Source organism: Cygnus olor, chromosome 13 (genome assembly GCF_009769625.2).
Source record: "Cygnus olor isolate bCygOlo1 chromosome 13, bCygOlo1.pri.v2, whole genome shotgun sequence".
NCBI lineage: Eukaryota > Metazoa > Chordata > Aves > Anseriformes > Anatidae > Cygnus > Cygnus olor.
In genome coordinates, this window is record NC_049181.1 from 17,106,744 (window position 1) to 17,124,378 (window position 17,635).

Consider the following 17,635-nt stretch of genomic DNA (forward strand, 5'->3'; position numbering starts at 1 on the left):
TGTTGAGATGACTCGGATGACACCTAACGAATACCTTACCGTGTCCTTAGGGAAAGGAAAGAGGAGAGAAAACACAGCGAGAAAATGTACCGGATCCTGTATAAACCTGCTCTGCACTGCGGGCAGATTATTTTTTCCTTCTAAAAACTTAGTGCAAGTTGAAGCAGGAGGAGGGTGGCTCTGGATAAGGTCCCAATCCTGCGCGGCAGAGGAAGCAAGACCAGGGAGGATGGGAAGCAGCGCGAGGATGCTCTCCGGCCACAGAGTGCTGCTGCGGGCTACACCAGCACAATAACCCAACGCTAGCACCAGCTGCCAGGGGAAGCTTTCCTTCCCCGTGCCCTGCTCCCAGCCGTGCTTCACCCCAAAAGGCAGCCAGAAGTAAAATTGGTTCATTTTTCATTATTTCATCTAAACAGGAAAAGAAAACAAAATGGCGTGGTACCAGGGAGGGAGAAACAGCCTAAGAAAACAAAGAATGGATCAAAAATAAAAAATAAAAGGAAAGAAGGAGCAGGAGTTTTTGTCTGATCAAAAAAAATATTTCAAAATATCTGAACGTTTTCCTTTTGAGCTCTTAATTTTTTGTCTACATTTCCCATGGAGCTTCACCAGCTCCACTTACAGCAGCTCTCGTCACCCCATCGGGAAAAGACAGCAGGCACGGATTAATTTCTGAGGAAAGCTGCTTTCATGCCAATGCACTTGGCAATAGAGAACGCAAGAAGAGATATCCCAAAAATGCAGTATTTATGAGAGGAGTGGTTTCTAAAATTGTTTTCACTATGGATACCGAGAGGTACCACCTGATTCCCGACTACTCTCTCGTGCACATGTTTTCACATGATTATTTTTAAAGGTGACTCGAGCATGTATTTCAGAGCCCTTATCTCAAGGCAGCGCGGCTCCAGCTGGACATTCGGCATAACCGCTTTCCCAAAGTCACCGCAGATAGTTTGCAAATGGAAAATGCACTTTTCTACCTACGGGAAAAAAAAAAAACATTGCCTACAGAAACGGAGAGATTCTCTCGGTGCGATTGTGATTCTAAGATTTAATTATCTCAGCACAGAACTGCAGGTATCAATGCTTCGGAGATAAAGAACAAACAAGGCAATTATTCCCAGAAGTCCTCCTTTTTTCCCTCTAATAATCACAAGGGTTACAAACATGCCAAGGTCAAAGAATGTGCAATAAATAAATTTATTTCCAATTGCAATGCACAGAAACCTGGCACTATAATGGTGGACGAGCAGCGGCGTGAAGCTCAGCAGAGCCGAGATTAATGCATGGCTAAAGATCCTAACGACCATCACGGAACTGTGTCTGAAACGACAAGGAACAAAATTAACAGGAGTCTTTCCAGCCAACTCAAACTCTTTGCCCCCACGATTTCCTACTGAGCGGCACCGCACGCACCCAGCCCGGAGGTTTTTCACCCCATCGATGCATCCAGCACGTATCAGAGACGGCCCCGAGCTGGAAAGCCTGGTCTTGAACTTGAACTTCTCTGGGATTTGCCCTCCACTGCAGCAAGTCACCAATGTTTGATTTTTCTGCAATACCAAATAGTAATATTTTAAGGCAGGAAAAGCATAATTCTGTCCAAAAAAATGGGGAATCAGCCCATATACTCCAGTGGGCTCAATCCTGGTATCACAGCCCTGTGCTGCAGCAAATTGCTAACTGTGCCCAGCTCAGGCTTCTCCGAGATCTCACTCCGGCATCAAAGCACAAAGTAAACCTGAAGACACGCAGCGAAGATAACAATGTGAATGGTTTCAAGTTTTATACTTCAGCCTCTCTGAAAGCCTCAGTAAAGCGTTGTAATTTTCCTCATAAACAGATACATGTTTCCCTGCTACTCCACTTACAAGGGCAGCATTTTACTCCAGCTTTCTAGACAACCTACATTTTGGAGGAGCCAACCAAGAACGCCTGCGGCATCACAGTGACTTCCCTGGGAAGCTGACGAGAAAAGCAAGATAAGCAGTAAAATGGTAACACTTCATTCCTTACGTGCAGCGTTACGCCAAGCATACATATTCCCAAGGATGGACACACACCTGGCATGTGCTTACAGAATTCCTTCAGCACGAGGATGTCAAAATACACAACATATGGCTTCAAACCCTCATGCCCCAAATTGGACAAGCACGACTCGCTTCGTGTCCCAGATGGAAATTAGGAGATTGATCAAACAGTACAGAATAAGGTGTCAGAGACACAAGTCCAAGCTTCCTGTCCTTCCAGCCTGCAGATGTGCCCTGCCATGACCACGCTGGGCACGATCCTGCACGCACGGCCCCAGCCCTTCCACTCACAATGGCCAGAGACATCCATGAAAGCGAAAGGAAGAAGCGAGGGTGGGAGCATTTTGGTTTGGCTGCATGCACTACAACTTGCTCAGACACATGCATATTCGCTATGCTACGTTCTCAACTTTTTTTTTTTTAAGTGAAAAGTCTGAGTTTCTTGAAAAAAATCCCACCCATTGACTACGCCGTGCTTGGCAGCGAAGGCAAAAGGACTAAATAGAGGATGCAGCATTTAAGTGGAGCAAAAAGAAAAAATAATGCTGTGTTTGATCCAAACTATCCAAGCCATGATTTTCCTAGAAAATAAGAGCAGATAAAACCAGCAAGAGGCATGAAGCAGTGAGGACCGACCTTGGCCAGCCCTGGCTCCCAGCTGCTGCTCCCGCACCTCGCCAGGCACCACCGACTGCAGCCTAAGCCATGCTCTGCTGCCCAACTTCTCAGCACACAACGAGGGAATTCGAGCAAAGAAACATGTCTTCTGAGCAACAAGGGAAGGAGGAAATACCGTGGTATCCCCCAGAGCACGGGGGAGACGTGCAGAGCTCGTACTCCCAGTCTGTCTGTGCACACCCTGCAACTCGCAAGCAAGCCGGCGACGGACAGCAAACCTCAGCCAGAAGGCAAGACGCTCTTTTGGGAGTTTGTAGCATTTTCCAGGATCACACCCTTCAGCCGTGTGCTTTCAAAATATGCTTAATTGTGATGCTCCACCTCCATAAGGAACCGTGGGGATTTCTGGTGTCTTCTGAAGAAGCTGGAACAGGGTCCAACAACGTTTGGGACACAGCAGGAGGTGCTGACAGCAGGATCGTGGTGCTGCCCCACACCGCCCAAGCACAGATCTCACCAGGTCCCATCGCACGGAGGACATGGCCAGCCAGAGTGATGCAGGTGAGGCGAGGAGGATGAGGAGAGGGGCTGGAAAGGACGAGGGATGGTGAGGACAAGACACACTGGTGAGGGACGCGTTGTGCTGAGCTGCGGCCACAAATCGGTGAGGTGTCGGTGTAAGCGGCAGCGGCTCGCTGTCGGCTCAGCACTGCTGCCCCTGCAGACCTCGAGGCAGGAGGCTCTGGCTCTGTGTTCCCTTCGTAGTGGGCACTCGCCCCGTGAGCACAAAGATGCCACCATCATTAGCAACAAAGCGAGCAGGGAGCGATGAGGGCTGCAGCAAAGCTTGGCTGGAGAGCCAGGAGAGACGAACAGCACTTCTTTCTCCTGCTGCCTTCCCAGGCAGCCCCCACTCCTGAGTTTCCCAGGGAGAGCTACTTACTCCTAACTGAGTCTCTCTTATTACGAGGACAATTCTCCACTTCTCCCCGGGGATCAGCCGCACAGAGCGAGCTTTCTCTGTTGTTGTTGTTGCAGCTGCTGTTAAACTGTGCTTGCCTATCGATCCGTGCCTGAAAAAACTTCAGAGAGCGTGCGCTGCTGGCCAGGCCCTTCCAGAAGGGAGAATCCTCCGCGGTCTGCCAGAGGAGAGCTCCTCTGACACCCTGCCTAGATGCCGTGGGACCAGCCTGGGGCTAGGCAGAAACAGTGGGGAAAGAGTAAAAAAACAGCCTCTCCCAGTTCTCCACGTGCATTGCTCCGAGGCAGAGGAGATTTTGGGTGAGATTCCCAGGCCACGCACGATGACACTAGGCACTCTTAATGAACCAAGAAAGAAATTTTCCGCTTCTTATTTTTGTCCTTACGATCAGAAGAATAGAGGAGATCAACATCGAGGACGCCCATTTTCAGACATCAGCTGGCTAAGCTTTTCAGCAGGGCAGGCACCAACGCGAATCAGCCGGCATGCATCATCGTTCCCATCCTCCCCAACTCCGCAGCACGAGAGGCACAATGACCACAGCTTGTCCTCCGGAGCAGGGACCAGCACAGCTCTTCTCAAGCCTCGGTGCTGCCCGGGCAGAAGGACTTGTGGCCAGAGGGAGAAATGGGTGAGTGCTCGGACTGCGAGAGGAGGGGAAAAAATAAGAAGGCGACATCGATCTCTCCGCCAAGAGGGACTCGAATTATATGGGATGCGTGGAACAGCAGGAAGCGCAGCAGACTTGCAGAGCTGGGCTCAACTCCATCGAGAGGGCACACACCTGATCTGATGCAGAAAACCAGCTGTATGCAGACGAGAAGGAAGAACCAGGTCTCCACGTGGGTCATCCACGATTCCCGTATTTGCAGCATGGCCGTGACAGCCAAGGCGGGCGCTCACATCCCTGCATGCTCCAGACATGCATCCTGCAACCCTCTGCAGCAGCCACATCTCGTACCGACTCGGGGCTGCCCCACCTTTACTGCCGACAGGCAAATTGCCCTGCGTTAACAAGGAAAGACAGGCCCTGATGTAACAACTAACGCAGTTCCTGGTGCCTCTGAAATCCATCCTGCGCCCCAAACCGCTGGGAGCGTGCCAAGGAGGGAGGAGGAGCACAGCTTCCCCAAGGAGCAGAGCTGCTGGGCTCAGGGGTAGCACAGCTCAAGGGTCACCTCATTACTGCAGCGGTTGGCCGGGGGGAGAAGCACCACGGGTTAAAAATTTTGGAAAATAAATGCATTCGCTAATTCGTTTTCGTTCTGGCTGAAAATGTAAATTGGGTGCAAAAATAAAACAAACAGAAGAGGCCTAATTATTTATACAGGCATTTTAATCAAACAATGAATAGCACACAGCAACCTTCTACATCAATTAATAAAGCTGGCTTCTGCAAAACAAAAGAGTTACACCATGTGCCCTAATTATAAAATCCAGCCTGGAGAAGCTTTTCCTCCCCCCGCCCCATACACCTGGCTTAATATATACCTGCTGCATTCCTGCGCGGAGGCCACTCGTTAGCCCCGCTCTCTATTTACAAATTCATTACCGTGCTGCATATTTGCTAATGTCTCTGGTGGGAGGAGTGGTCATAATGCAGCCCTTGGAGGCAAAACAGCAGCTAATTGAGCGCAGGGGCTGGGGGCCGGGGGGGCCAGCGCTCGCTCTCTCTGTGCAGGAGGCAGCTGCTTCCACTTAAGCTCAGCACATTTCACGAGATGAGGATAAAATCGGAGCTATTAGATGTTTGCGCTAGATTCTGGGGAGCCACCTCCGTGTTTTGTATTAACAAAGCATGCTCTACAACCTATTTCTTCATGTCTTACCTTGGGCTTCACTTGATCAAACATCGCTCACCGCCGTAACACGTGTGACCGAACTGGCTAATGATGAGCTGTCACCTTTTTGACGAAGCAGTGCATATGCCTGCTGGAAGCAGATATATCAAAAAGAAGGGTTTCCATCTGCCTCGCAAGGGCTGCTGCAGAACAGGGCACTCGGGAGCATCTCCACGTGCCAAGGAGCCTCAGCATTACGCCTATTTTTCCCCCAATGTGGGAGTTTTGGGGGCGTGGGGAAACTGCTCGTTTATTTTTAAAACAGCAACAACTAAAGGCAACGCATAAATCGTCCAAACCCCTCCGAGGTATTAACTGCAGGGGAAAAGGGTGTTCTATGAATCAATCAACCCCAAAAACTACCTGCGGGCCTCCTCCGGGGCTCAGCCGCAGGCGGGGATGCCACGAGGGGTGAGGTATCGCCAGGATCCCGTTCTGAGCGCAGGACAAGGGTGCACAGCCAGGGCAGGTTAAATGTGGTGGATGCTTACGTGCACAGGCTGCCTTCAGGACTATGTCTAAAGAGGATCACACAAAATGTTCCACGTGGCATCTGTCATGGAATGGCTGGAAAGGATGATGATGTAAAATGAGCGTTTACTTGGAAAATAGAAAAAAAAAATCTGAAATAAAATTAAATACTGGGGAGATTCTCTTTTGTCTCCTCTAGCACCACTAGGCAAGAGATTGATAAATTAAAAATCCCATGCTAGGAAAAAAAAAATCGCACTTATTTAATAAGTTTGGTCTAAATAATAATCTAGAGAAAGCTTTATGTGCTTTAGGAGTTTGGGGAAGATTCCTTCAAAGCCCACAGCTTATATTTACAGATAATGTTCCCCTTCTCAACAGGTAGGACAGGCTGGTGAACAACAACAGCAATGGCAATGGCACCTGGCTGGTGACCCAGTGAAACCACCCGTATTTATTTTGTATATTGGGAACTCTTTCACCCAGAAGTCAGGCACTGAAGTGCCAATAGCGTGTCTGGCACAGAAATGCACACATGAAAACGCAACTGCAGTTTCAATCTGTAAGAAAAATTGATTTTTGTGAGGCTTACACCAAACGTAATCAGATACTATTGAGGCTCAATTATTCTTTGTTATGTTTAAAAAATTTTGTTAATATGTATTTGATTCTCCTAGAGAATATCACTCAATTAAAAAGCTCTCCACATTTCAGCACTGATGCTTATGTGCAGTCAGAGAAAAATGTTCAAAAATGCACTTGTCAGCTCATGTTGCATAATAGCCCACGTTTCAATGGAAAGCATGTTGCACACCCGGTGCCTGCGATTAATTACCAATGTGAGTCATGTTTGGGGTCTGACTGCACGTAGGTGCTTTCTGCCCTAAATCCACGTTGTCCAAGTTGCAACGAGTGTTCGACAGCACTTCCAACAACAACAACAAAAATCCAGCCACCGACAGGATACGGGATAAAGGCTATGAAATGGAAAACATCCACTGCTCCCTATTACCTTGACGTTGCAATTCCAAGAAATAATGGAAAAACAGCAAAAGCTCAGGGGCTGCTTCCTCTGAACACCAAGGCTGACGTGTGGCACAGGTCCGAGCACCCGTCCCCAGCTGAGTCCCCACGGGAGCACCCCAAATGGGCACCACATGAAAAGGGACCTGCCAAAAACGAGGACAAGAACGCTGAGCGTCATCGGGTCCGTCCCGACTCTACAGGAGCTCACTCCTTACAGTTGTGAGTGTCTGAATGTTCAACAGCAAAAACAACCCTTTCTTCCTCCTTCCATCCCCTCCTCTTCTTCCCGAAGAGGACACGGCCACTGAACGACGTCGTCGCTAGCCAGAGAAATATTAACATGCAACTGCTGTCACATCTGCAGTCAAACCAACCTGAAGCTCACTTCAGGCCCTTCCTATAGATCTTGTAAAGATTTTTCTGTTAGCAACATTTATTAGTGTCCTTTAACAACTCCAGTAATGATTCTCAAAAAAAAAAAAAAAGTAGTAAATCATTTTTATTGCAAGTCCCTGCCTCTTTGGAAAGATAGAGCATATTGACAAATAAAATCTACCTACCGAACAACAAGACCTTAGATGAGACCCGGTGAGCAGTGAAATCACAGTTAGAGAATAGATGTCTTCCAGAACTAAATATCCCCAGGGATCTTACATGTTAAAAGCAACAGCACTTGCAATTTTGGATACACACGTTTGAAATGCCCTTCTAGGCTACACCACAGATTTCACAGGTAAAGAAAACATAAAAACCAAGTGCTAACCAGAAATGTGACTCAGAGAGGAGAGATGCTGCAAACAGGGCTGCTTTCTCAGCTGCCAGCAGGACTTCTCCTCTCTGTGATTTACAGGTACTTAAAAACAAGTAGGTTAATGAAGCAACAATACACTGACTGCGGAGCACTGATTAATACAAACTTCACAGCATACTGATCCACAAGCCAATTCGGGGCTAAGGCAGTGTCCAAGCAGTTTGGCCAGGTTTATTAAAAAAAAAAAAAAAAGGCCTTGAAAAAGTAACAAAAGCATTTATTTAGTAGTGTTAACCAAATAAAATAATTCCTGACAATAACTGCATGCTTCGCCACTACAGACTGAAAAGCAGAAGGATAGTATCTGCAGCTTTCTACTTTTCACTCGATTTTGATCTCAGCTTGCTTAGCTATTTTTTCACTGCTACCTCCGAAGAGCTTTTTAAGTTTGCTTGGAAGGAGCCTGGTCCGCTGGCTTGATCCCACAACTAACCCTCAGGGCTGCAAACGAGCCTGGGGCTCGTCTCTGCAGCACCACGATCACCCATGCTACCCGCCAGCATCCCAAGCCCAGCCTGGCCCAGAAGCACCCAGGGATTAAAAGAAGGTAAGATGGAGAAGCACACCGGGGAGGAAAAAAGACAAAATTCTTCCAGGGTGCCTTTTGTGGGCGATGGCAGCTTAGACCACCCACCCCACAAGGCAGGAAAAGAGCACCTCATCCCGTTTAACTGCACCAGCGGCTGAGCTGCACCCTGCCCCACCACACAGAGCACACTGCAGAAGGATGAGACCATCCAGCCTGTCCTCGCCTGGGCTCCAAAAATATGGAGGTTTGCATGTGCTCAAGCGCTCTGGACTTTCCACCTACCCACGCGACGTCGCAGCGGTATTCCACGGTTTTCTTTTTTCACCAACACCAACCTTAGTGCCATTTCTTACCCAGATTTGCCAGCATTTCGAGCTGCCCCCTAAAATGTGGTTTTCCTGAGCCTCACCAAAAAAGACGGGGCTGAAACGGCCTTGAGCAGGGTTTGCAGGCACACACGAGGTTCTCAGCCAGCTTCTCTCCCCCACACCAGCACAGCCAAGCTCAGAGGCGATGCGAGTAGCAGGACGGCTGTTTAGCAGTCAGCAACGCACTATCGGAGGTCTCAGCCCAGTTCTCGGTGAACAAACGATTGCATAAAAATAGCCATTACCTAAGACGACCATTTTCATGCCAGGATAATGGAACATCGGGCTGGAAATTGCAGAATTAATCCCTTGAGACTGCAACACACCGCAGTGTCTTATGTTTAATTTGCAGTGGAAAAAAAATATATATATTGCATGGTGATGACCAAAAGGAAAGTACCCGTGGTAAGAATTAACTCTGATTTAACTACCACTGAGCCACAGGGCAAACAGCACCCCTAGTAAAAGTCAGACCAACAGCTATCGGGCATCGCTGTTGTGCGAGGTGGTGTCAACTCGCTTCTTTTAGCATTCAGCCCAGGACTGAAGGGGGAGCAGAGACCAAACGTGGAGATGTATGGGGGTATCAGGGAAACCTTGTCCTGCTCTGGCCCCGTTTTGCCTTCCTTACAAGTAAGCACCGCGACCTGCAGGGCTGCGAGCTCCGGCACTGAAGTCATCTGCTCTGGCAATCCACGGGCCCCGTTTGGCACCACAGAACCCAGCTAGTTGGGAAGAAAAAAAAATCACCACCAACAACATACTGAGAGATGAGGCAAAATAAAGTTGGGTTTGATTTGACCCCAAACGTCCTCACTATTTGGGGATGTTTTTCCCTTTTAAAAATGTATGCCTGTCATCAATGAAATAGCACAGACTAGCTGGAAACAATGGGCAGCCTTAGCAAAGGGACCATGCGCTCCCTTCCACCTATAAACTGCTGCATCTCCTGGTTCGTCACCCTAAAACTCACCAAATTTATGGCAACAAAACCCTGTCCATTCAATGCCCGTGGTGGGCTGGGGTACACTGCAGCGAAGGAAAGGCTACAAATCCGTCTTAAAGGCAGCACAGCGGGATGGAAGGGCGATTTAGACAAGTGAGCATTTATTTGTTATGCCTCTGATATTATTAAAAGTAGTAGTAGATTAGCACTAGGTTAGCATCAAATGCAACAGCTCATTTATAGTGACTAACCAGGGCAAACAGGGACAAGAGCTTTAATGATGCAAGGAAGCCTGCAGCTTCGGCAGAATTCTCAAAAAAGATACCAGAAGGACTGAAGCTGTAGAAGAAAGCCTGAGCTATGATCATAATGACAGAACGAGCTGCTTTCTCATGCCTGCTGCACTGAATCTAATGAAAGATGCTCCCGAGCGAAGCTGGCATCGAGTCCTCTGCCCCCGACACCCCGATCCTCTGCCGCTTCTCCCGGCTCGCAGGCGGGTTATTCGCAGCGCCTTCTCCTGCAGACCTTCCCTTTCTCCAGCCCCTCCAAATCAAGCTATTGCAGATGATGGATTAAGGGAGGGGGAAATACAGAAAAAAGAAAAAAAAAAAAAGATCAGTGAACCAATTTCTTCAGGTTCACAGAGAACCTTTTAGGCATAGCCCATCGGACAGGGTGCCCCCGCACATGTCAATCTGCAGGTGGCAGCTGCATTCTGCTCACGCTGGATCATATTAAAATTTTTCAGAGAGGCAGAAAGGCTCAGCGCACTCTCCTCTGCTCCCTGCATATTGCTGAGTATTTAGGGAAGTGCTGGCAAAGGTTACCCCTGGAAGTTTACCTCTGAATGAGTACAGATAGGAACGAAAAGCAAGCAGATGTCAGATGACTAACTCAAATGCGCTTGAATGGGATTTTGGAACAGTCAAAAAAGAAAATGTCCCTAGGGGATTTATCTAGATTTCATGCTCAGCACAGTGCATATTCATTAAAAGCACAGTCACCGGTGTAGGTATGTGCTAGCACAATATTGTTTTAACATGCACTGAGAGCAGGACTGGTGCATCTCTCGATGCTTCTGCCTCCCCAGTGCCCCACAGCCGCCTGGGTGACACCACAGCCTTGGGAAAGCTTTCAGAAAGTCTTCAAGACAGCATGTTATTGCACGTGTTTTTTGACGTATTTAGCTGCTTCTACTCTGTTTTCATAAACAGATCCCTGATGTTTCTCTTCGGCAGGTCTCATAGCCACGAGAGGATGAAGGAAATGATTTGATTCTCATTGTCCAACTGGAAGAGCAGTTTGGAACAGAGAACACTTGCGATTTTCAACGCCTAGAAGAGTGATTACTAACAGAAATGAGGAAACGCAGACGGAAAGAGTGACTGATACGCGTTCTGCCTTGGAAGTGCCAGTAAATCCTTTGTTTAGTCAAGTCGCAGTTGAAGTGTCTGCTGCAGAGAAGACAGCGGAGAGAAGCTCTGCAGTCAGCACCGCCGCCGCTGAGCCAGTGCTCGGCAGCCTCGGAGAGGCAGGGAGCTGGAGGAGAGCGGGTGCCATCTCAGGCGGCGGGTGACAGCCACATCCCCAGCCCCAGAGCTCTGCACCAGGCCCTGCCAGGGGGCCGCAGCTCCCTGTTTTATCTATCAGACTCAGCACAAATACCTCGAGGAGCTCAGGGGGCTCAGCAGGACCGCTGGTGTTACCCGTAGTGCATCGCCCGCGGTCTTGGCGGCAGCGTTTTGGCTGCGCAGGTGACGCACAGCACTCGGTTGCTGTTCCTGGGAACACGCTTTCCTCCTTCACGTCGACGCTTTTCGACCCCTCAGGAACTTCGGTGGAGAAGCAGACGCATTTAGCCCCACGACAACGCTTCGCAAAGGAGCATATTTAATCAGCTCAGCCTTGATTTATACGTCTGCTTCTTATGAGGCCCAATTTCCGACACTGAAATTCTGATTTGCTATCACAACCTTTAGACCTACAGCCAAAGAATGTCATTTTTAATGCTGGTCATTTGGCAAACCACAAAGAGAGCTCACAAATCCAATAGAAGAGGTTTAAAAAAAATCCACACAACAGTTCTGGCCTGCTGCATAGCAATGGGGAAAAGCACATAGTAAATCACCCATTTGATCATTGGGCAAGGGCCAGCATTCACTGAGAACCTGGCTGGCGACAGCACTTTCTCAGATTCCTCACAATGGGCTGCTTGAATTTGGTTTTTAACTACCCAGAGGACTGACAACAGCCTTTGCTGGCAAAATAGTCTCAGAAAAAAATGTCTGAGTACCTGGTGTGCTGCAGCTGCATAAGGACGCAGAAAGGCTCAAACTCAGCGGAGCCTCCAGGATCCAGATTTTTGATTAGGGACTCCGCTACAAATTAGTTGCAAACCTAAAAGACCTAGAGCTATTTTGAAAGAAGAGAGTAAAGATAAAGCAGAAAAGCCTTTAATAAGACTTTTAACATCCCACTCTGCTTTCTGTCCTCCTATCCTGTTTGTGTTCACCCCTTTCACTCACCAGGGACCATCGTGCAGCGCGTGTGCACCAGCCAGTGGCATCCCGTGCTCTGAGGGCAGCTCCGCCACCGCATCTGCCACACTTCCAGCCACCTCTGTACAGGAGCACTCGTCTGTGTGACCTCAGATACCATCCTGGTACACCAAAACCAGAGCCTGGTACAAGATTTGCTTATGAATAGGTACATGGAGCAGGTAGGAGATGAAGAATAGTTAGAAAAGGGACAACCACACTGTTCACACACGCAGCAAAAACCTGATCTGTTCATTTGTCTGTAAAACAAACCCAACAGCAAAGGGACAAGCAAGCCCCATCTTCACCTGACTCTGTACGTAGCACCTGCGTGTGACTTGTCGAAAGCTGTCTGCAAAGATCTCATCGCTCTGGAGAGAACCAGCAGCCCCAGGCTCCGTGATGCTGCTCCTTCCCAAGGGATTCGGGCACTGCAGCCATGCAGCTACTGCCCTCCTGCCTGCCTTCAGCTCCTGCTCTGCCCTTCTCTGACTCACTGGGAAGCAGAAGAGGAGGAAACCGCTCACAGATGAGCTGCAAAGCAAACGCTGAGAAGCAAGAGTAGACTTCATGCTGTGGAGCTTGGGCAGTTGAGCACGGGTTGCTCCCAAAATCTACCCTGGCAACATTTCTTGTCCGTCCTCAGTGCAAGAGGGTGCAGGAGTGGGCTGCATCTAACAGCCAGCAGACTAACATAGCTCTCTGTCCAACACAGCCTCAGCATTTTTATATGGAGCCTGCAGACAAAATGTCTTTAGGGCACATAAATGGTTAAAAAAGGCAGAGAGGGTCAAGCTCTGAGACATTAGGCCTGCAGCCACCTATGCACTGTTTATTTCAGCACTAATTCTCTTCCCTCCGTGGCCAAATCCTGCTGTTTGCTCCCACCTACATAACATCAGGCGGATGGGAAGCACTCGGCATAATTCCTCACTCTTATCCTCCCTGTGTCGCTCCAAAACCTGCTTTGGTTTCCTATGCATCAAGACAAAAATCATATTAAACTGCAGGAAGAAAAAAAAACAAAACCACACAAACCAAGCAGCCATGCTACACGCAGGATTTGCATCTCATCCCAAATTTCCTTTACACCCAGTGTACGTTTTACAGATTTCTACCGTGGCAAGACTTTCATCCCTCCCTCAGCACAGCACCTACTTGTCTCGTGGTGCGAGATTGAAGTAGACAAGTGTGAAAGAATCATACAGGGCTCAACATCATTAGGCTCATCCTGAAAGCACAAGAGTTGACAGGTCTGAGGAAGCAACTTCCTGTTTTCCCCTGGGGCTCAGATTTGGGGGCTTGGAGATTGGGGAGAGAAGGAAAAGATCTTTACAAAACACAACCAGCGAGGCTGGATGTTTGTCTTTTTCTTTGCAATCGTGGGGCAGTCGTAAGGCTACCAGGCAGCAGAAATTGTAAAGAATTAAATAACTATGAAAGCCTCGAGTTAAACATAAACCCAAACTGCGAAAACACAATGAAAGTTCAGCCTGTTAGAAATAATGTGCTGGGCAAAACATTAACACATTTACACTTGGAAGTTGTGAAAGAGTCAGAATCATCCTGTTTAAAATGTATCAGCTAGACGAGATCTGATTTCAGGGCAGAGCATCCTGCAGATACATAAAAGAAAGTACTTGAATAGGCGTCATAACACAAACATCCATTTATTTTCTGCCAAATAAGATCAATGTCCTCTCTCCACGAAATAATGCTCCCTGCAAAGTGCTCAGGTTCAACGTGCTCACAGAAACGAGGTCAAAAATCAAATGCCCCAAAATGTTTCGCTTATTAAACAGACTCCGTTACACACTTCGGGGCATTTGTCCTTAATTCAGGCTGCTGCGTTCGTACAAAATACAAACAATCAATGAAATACACCCTCAGTCTTAGAGCCTAGCAGATCAGCTTTGCCTGAAAGGCCAACCGCACTTTTCCTGATGGAATCCATTACGAGGTCAAGACTTCACCCACCGAAAAAGCGCGGCGGTTTCCAGCTCACGACTCTTACCTATGTGCCTGTTACCTTGTAGTCGCTACAGCTCAGCCCCGACTTCCTTAGCAAAGAACTGGCATCTCTAAAATGGGAGCAGCAGCTTAGAGCGTGGGGTTGCTTTTTTTTTTTTCTTAATTTGTATGTGGAAATAAGTGTGAACCGCTGAAGATCGAGTCAAATACGTTCCCTGCAGCTACTGCCATCCAACACGCAGGTGGCTCCGTTTTGCACCAGCTGTAACTTCTCCCTGGCCTTTCAGCTTAACCTTGTCGAGAAACTTTGCAGGAACTTGATCGAGACAACCTGAGGCTCAGACTGGAAAGGAAAGGTCACTGATACACAACCAAATTAAAGCCGGCCTTGGACATACCAACACGACCCATCAGCCTGGGAACCCCAAAGCAACAACCCCTCCAAAAGCGCATTTTTACAATTCCACAGCCTGTTGGGTTGCTAGCTAGGAAGAGCTGCTGCATTCCTGGACGCACTCCTCTTTTGAAATCACCAGCTTAAGAAAAAACCTGAAATTCATCACTGTTCTGCTTCCCAGGTCCCCCGGTCCCGGCACAGAGGCCGACCCAGCAGCTCTCAGGCTCCGGGCTACAAGGGTTGCCCAGGGAGGCCCTGGAGTCATCTCAGCTCCCGTTTCAGATTCTGCAGGACAGAGAAAGCTGCATTAGCTCAGACCATCATTAGCTCAGCCCATCCGCGGGCTCGGGAGCGCTGCATTTTCCTAACAAGAGCGAGGCAGATCGCTCCGCAAGAAGAGGCAGCGGCTCAACTCTGCTCAGCTCAGCAGCCACGGCAGCTCCCGTGATTTCACAGCGAGTTCTGTAGTATTTGTCTTAACACTTCTGTTCGCAAATTCCTTACGATGTATTAAAAAATAGCTTTTTTTTTTCCTAAGCTACATTTCTGACTCTCGTAGCTGCAAATAAGATTGGAAACACGACCAACGTGCACCCCAACGGCTCAGAAACTAGGTGAGAAATAAAAAGTGAGCGCAATTTCTTGTGTTTTTAAAAAAAAGAAGTGAACACCTGATTTTGGGGAGGCTACTTCATGATTTTTTAAACGCATCCACCTGGCAGACTGGTTACAGCAGGAGTATACACTGACTCATTTCCAGCCTAGTGTCAGCTTTCCAGATAATCCCAAAACAATGAGTGTAACAGAATACAAACGTCCCAGATCATCATTATGCCTCAGGTATTAAACGGCACCAATGAACAAAAGGCGGAATGAATATTTTAAGGGCTTGTAGGCAGCAAGAGTAATAGGTGGGGATTAAAATTCAGCAGTTCCTGACCTGAGCCATCAAGGCACAAAGCACGCCGACTTCCAAAAGCAGCCCAAATTCCCGAGGGCTCCCCACGTGAGAGGTTTCAGCTGAGTGGATCCCAAGGCACGAGCACTTAGGACTTCTCAAATCTTCCTTTCCCATCACACTTGGGTGCCCAAACTGTGATGATGCTCCTAAAAATCTGGTTTGATCCTTCCTATGCTCACCTACAATCTGGGGGCATTTCTCCAGCTATGATTTTGTCGTTCCCAAGGCTGCAGGGAGGGCTCCATTAGTCAGCACTCACCACGTCCCCTGAAAAGAAAGCAAGCGAGGCACATAAAGCCTGTTCCTGGTTTTAAGAAGCCCTGCTCATTAAAACCAGGCAGGAAGAACCTCTCCTTGCTATCAAGGTGCTTGCCAGACAACTCTGCTCAAATATCCGCGCAGCATGGAAAGCCTCTCCTGAAACCTTTCATGTGTCTCTCTACATGTCAAGCTCCCTTTCTTCTTCCTTTTATCTTCGTATTTAGATAATTCCCACTAAAGCAAGGTGGTCGTTCCTGCAGGATTACCATAGCGTCTCTTGATGGACTTTTCAGATACCTCCTGTTTGTTACGCATTGCCGGGGATGTGTTTTGCCAGGAAGCGAGCCGTTGTTTATTCACTCCTGTGTTAGGAAGACAAAGTGTTTCCCACTTAAGGGCTGCGTCTCTCTTAAAAAGTGAGTGACATAACTGGAGGGAAGAGGCTCCTCACGGCAACTGAATTTCAATTTCATTGATTAGCAGTATTGCCAGCGTAAGGAGATTTAATGCCTAGCCCGGTGTAAATTGGATTCCAATTGCTATCTCTGCGTAAAAGGGGGTCTCACATAAGGGATTAAATGCAGGCCAAGGTTTCACAATGAACCCACTGGCTCATTCACAATCAGCTTTGTGTACTCATTAGAAAAGGGAGCTAATCACCCCAGTTTGTGCTGGTTTCAGAGCTGTGAGCACAAAAGGCTGTGACCTCCCACTGAGAGTCAAAGACAAAATATCCCGCTCTCCCCCAGCTATGGAAAACTCCCATTTCGGGCCTCCAAAATTCACTCTTGTGATGGACCCACAATACCAATTAGCCACGGCCAGGAGACTCAGCTACCTCTAACACCACAATTACCGTGCCGAGCACAGGGGCCGAACGAGGAAAACTCAACATCTGCCCAAGCACAGAGCCTACCAGTGACCTAGTTTTGTCCCAGCGTGTGGCTCGCTTGCAAATGCACCACCGAGTCCCAGGCAACCCCACAGGTATTCACAGAGGAGAGCGGACAGGAGCTGGGCAGTACTGGGGACCGGGGTTTGTCACCGAGCTCTTGAAATGCCCCGGCTGGCAACAAACCCATCCACCCCATGGAGGTTCCAGGGGAAAGCAAAATGGAGGAGTGGTTTGCACCGGCAAAGACAGGAGCCTGTGACGGGTCAGACCTTGCAGTAGGTTACGCTGTCCTTCAGCTGGAACATAACCTTGCTTTCCAAGCTCTCTTTTATTCCAGAAAGCCGCAGGACAAAGGAAAACATCCAGGCTGTGCCATTTACCTGCCTCCGGATTAGGGAGAAAAAAAGTTTGCAAGTCTCAGAAGGTGGGACCGACGAACACAACAGGGCTGTCGAGCCTGCACGAAGGATGCCCGAGGTGGAGACCCAAAAAACTCCTGCAGGCTGGGCCCCTGCAGGCCGTCGGAGAAACGAGGACACGAGGGGACCTCCGTGAAGGAGTCAAGGCAAAGCTTGCAGCCCGAAAATGTGCCGAAGGATCCACGCTGGTCGGTGGGGTGAATCATCTGCAGAGAGCCCTTCCTCTGTCAGGGCAATCAAACCTTCTGCCTGCAGCTGTGTGCGGACCCGATGCTGCTGGGGGAGAAAATAGGACTGGGTGCGCCGCTGAGCTGGCTTTGTCTGCTCCGTGCCTGCTGGTGCACAATGCAGGCGGTACAAACAGTTTAACCCAAAACCTTGTTTTCCTCTCTGAAAAAAGGAGGGACGCGGGCCGACGGCACCGACTGTAGTCCAGATCTCTCTGCCAATTTTTATATAAATAGAAAGCGGTTTATGAAATGATAACTTGTTGACAATAAGAAGGCAGAGTACCCGAGATGCAGTTCAGCCAGACCAAGTTTAATTATTTTTTATACCTGAGAAAG

General features: G+C 48.6%; 1 protein-coding gene across 2 annotated transcripts in view; it reads right to left on the reverse strand.

Annotated features, from left to right (window-relative positions):
• NEXMIF (neurite extension and migration factor) overlaps positions 1-17,635 on the reverse strand; it is a 138,992-nt gene that overhangs the window by 67,226 nt on the left and 54,131 nt on the right. Inside the window, exon 1 of one of the 2 annotated variants that reach the window (XM_040572468.1) lies at positions 11,294-11,578. The exons of the other annotated variant lie outside the window; for it this stretch is intronic. The gene's annotated coding sequence lies outside the window, so the exon portion shown is untranslated. Of the gene's footprint in view, positions 1-11,293; positions 11,579-17,635 lie in introns of those variants that run through there. 2 annotated transcript variants of the gene reach the window in all.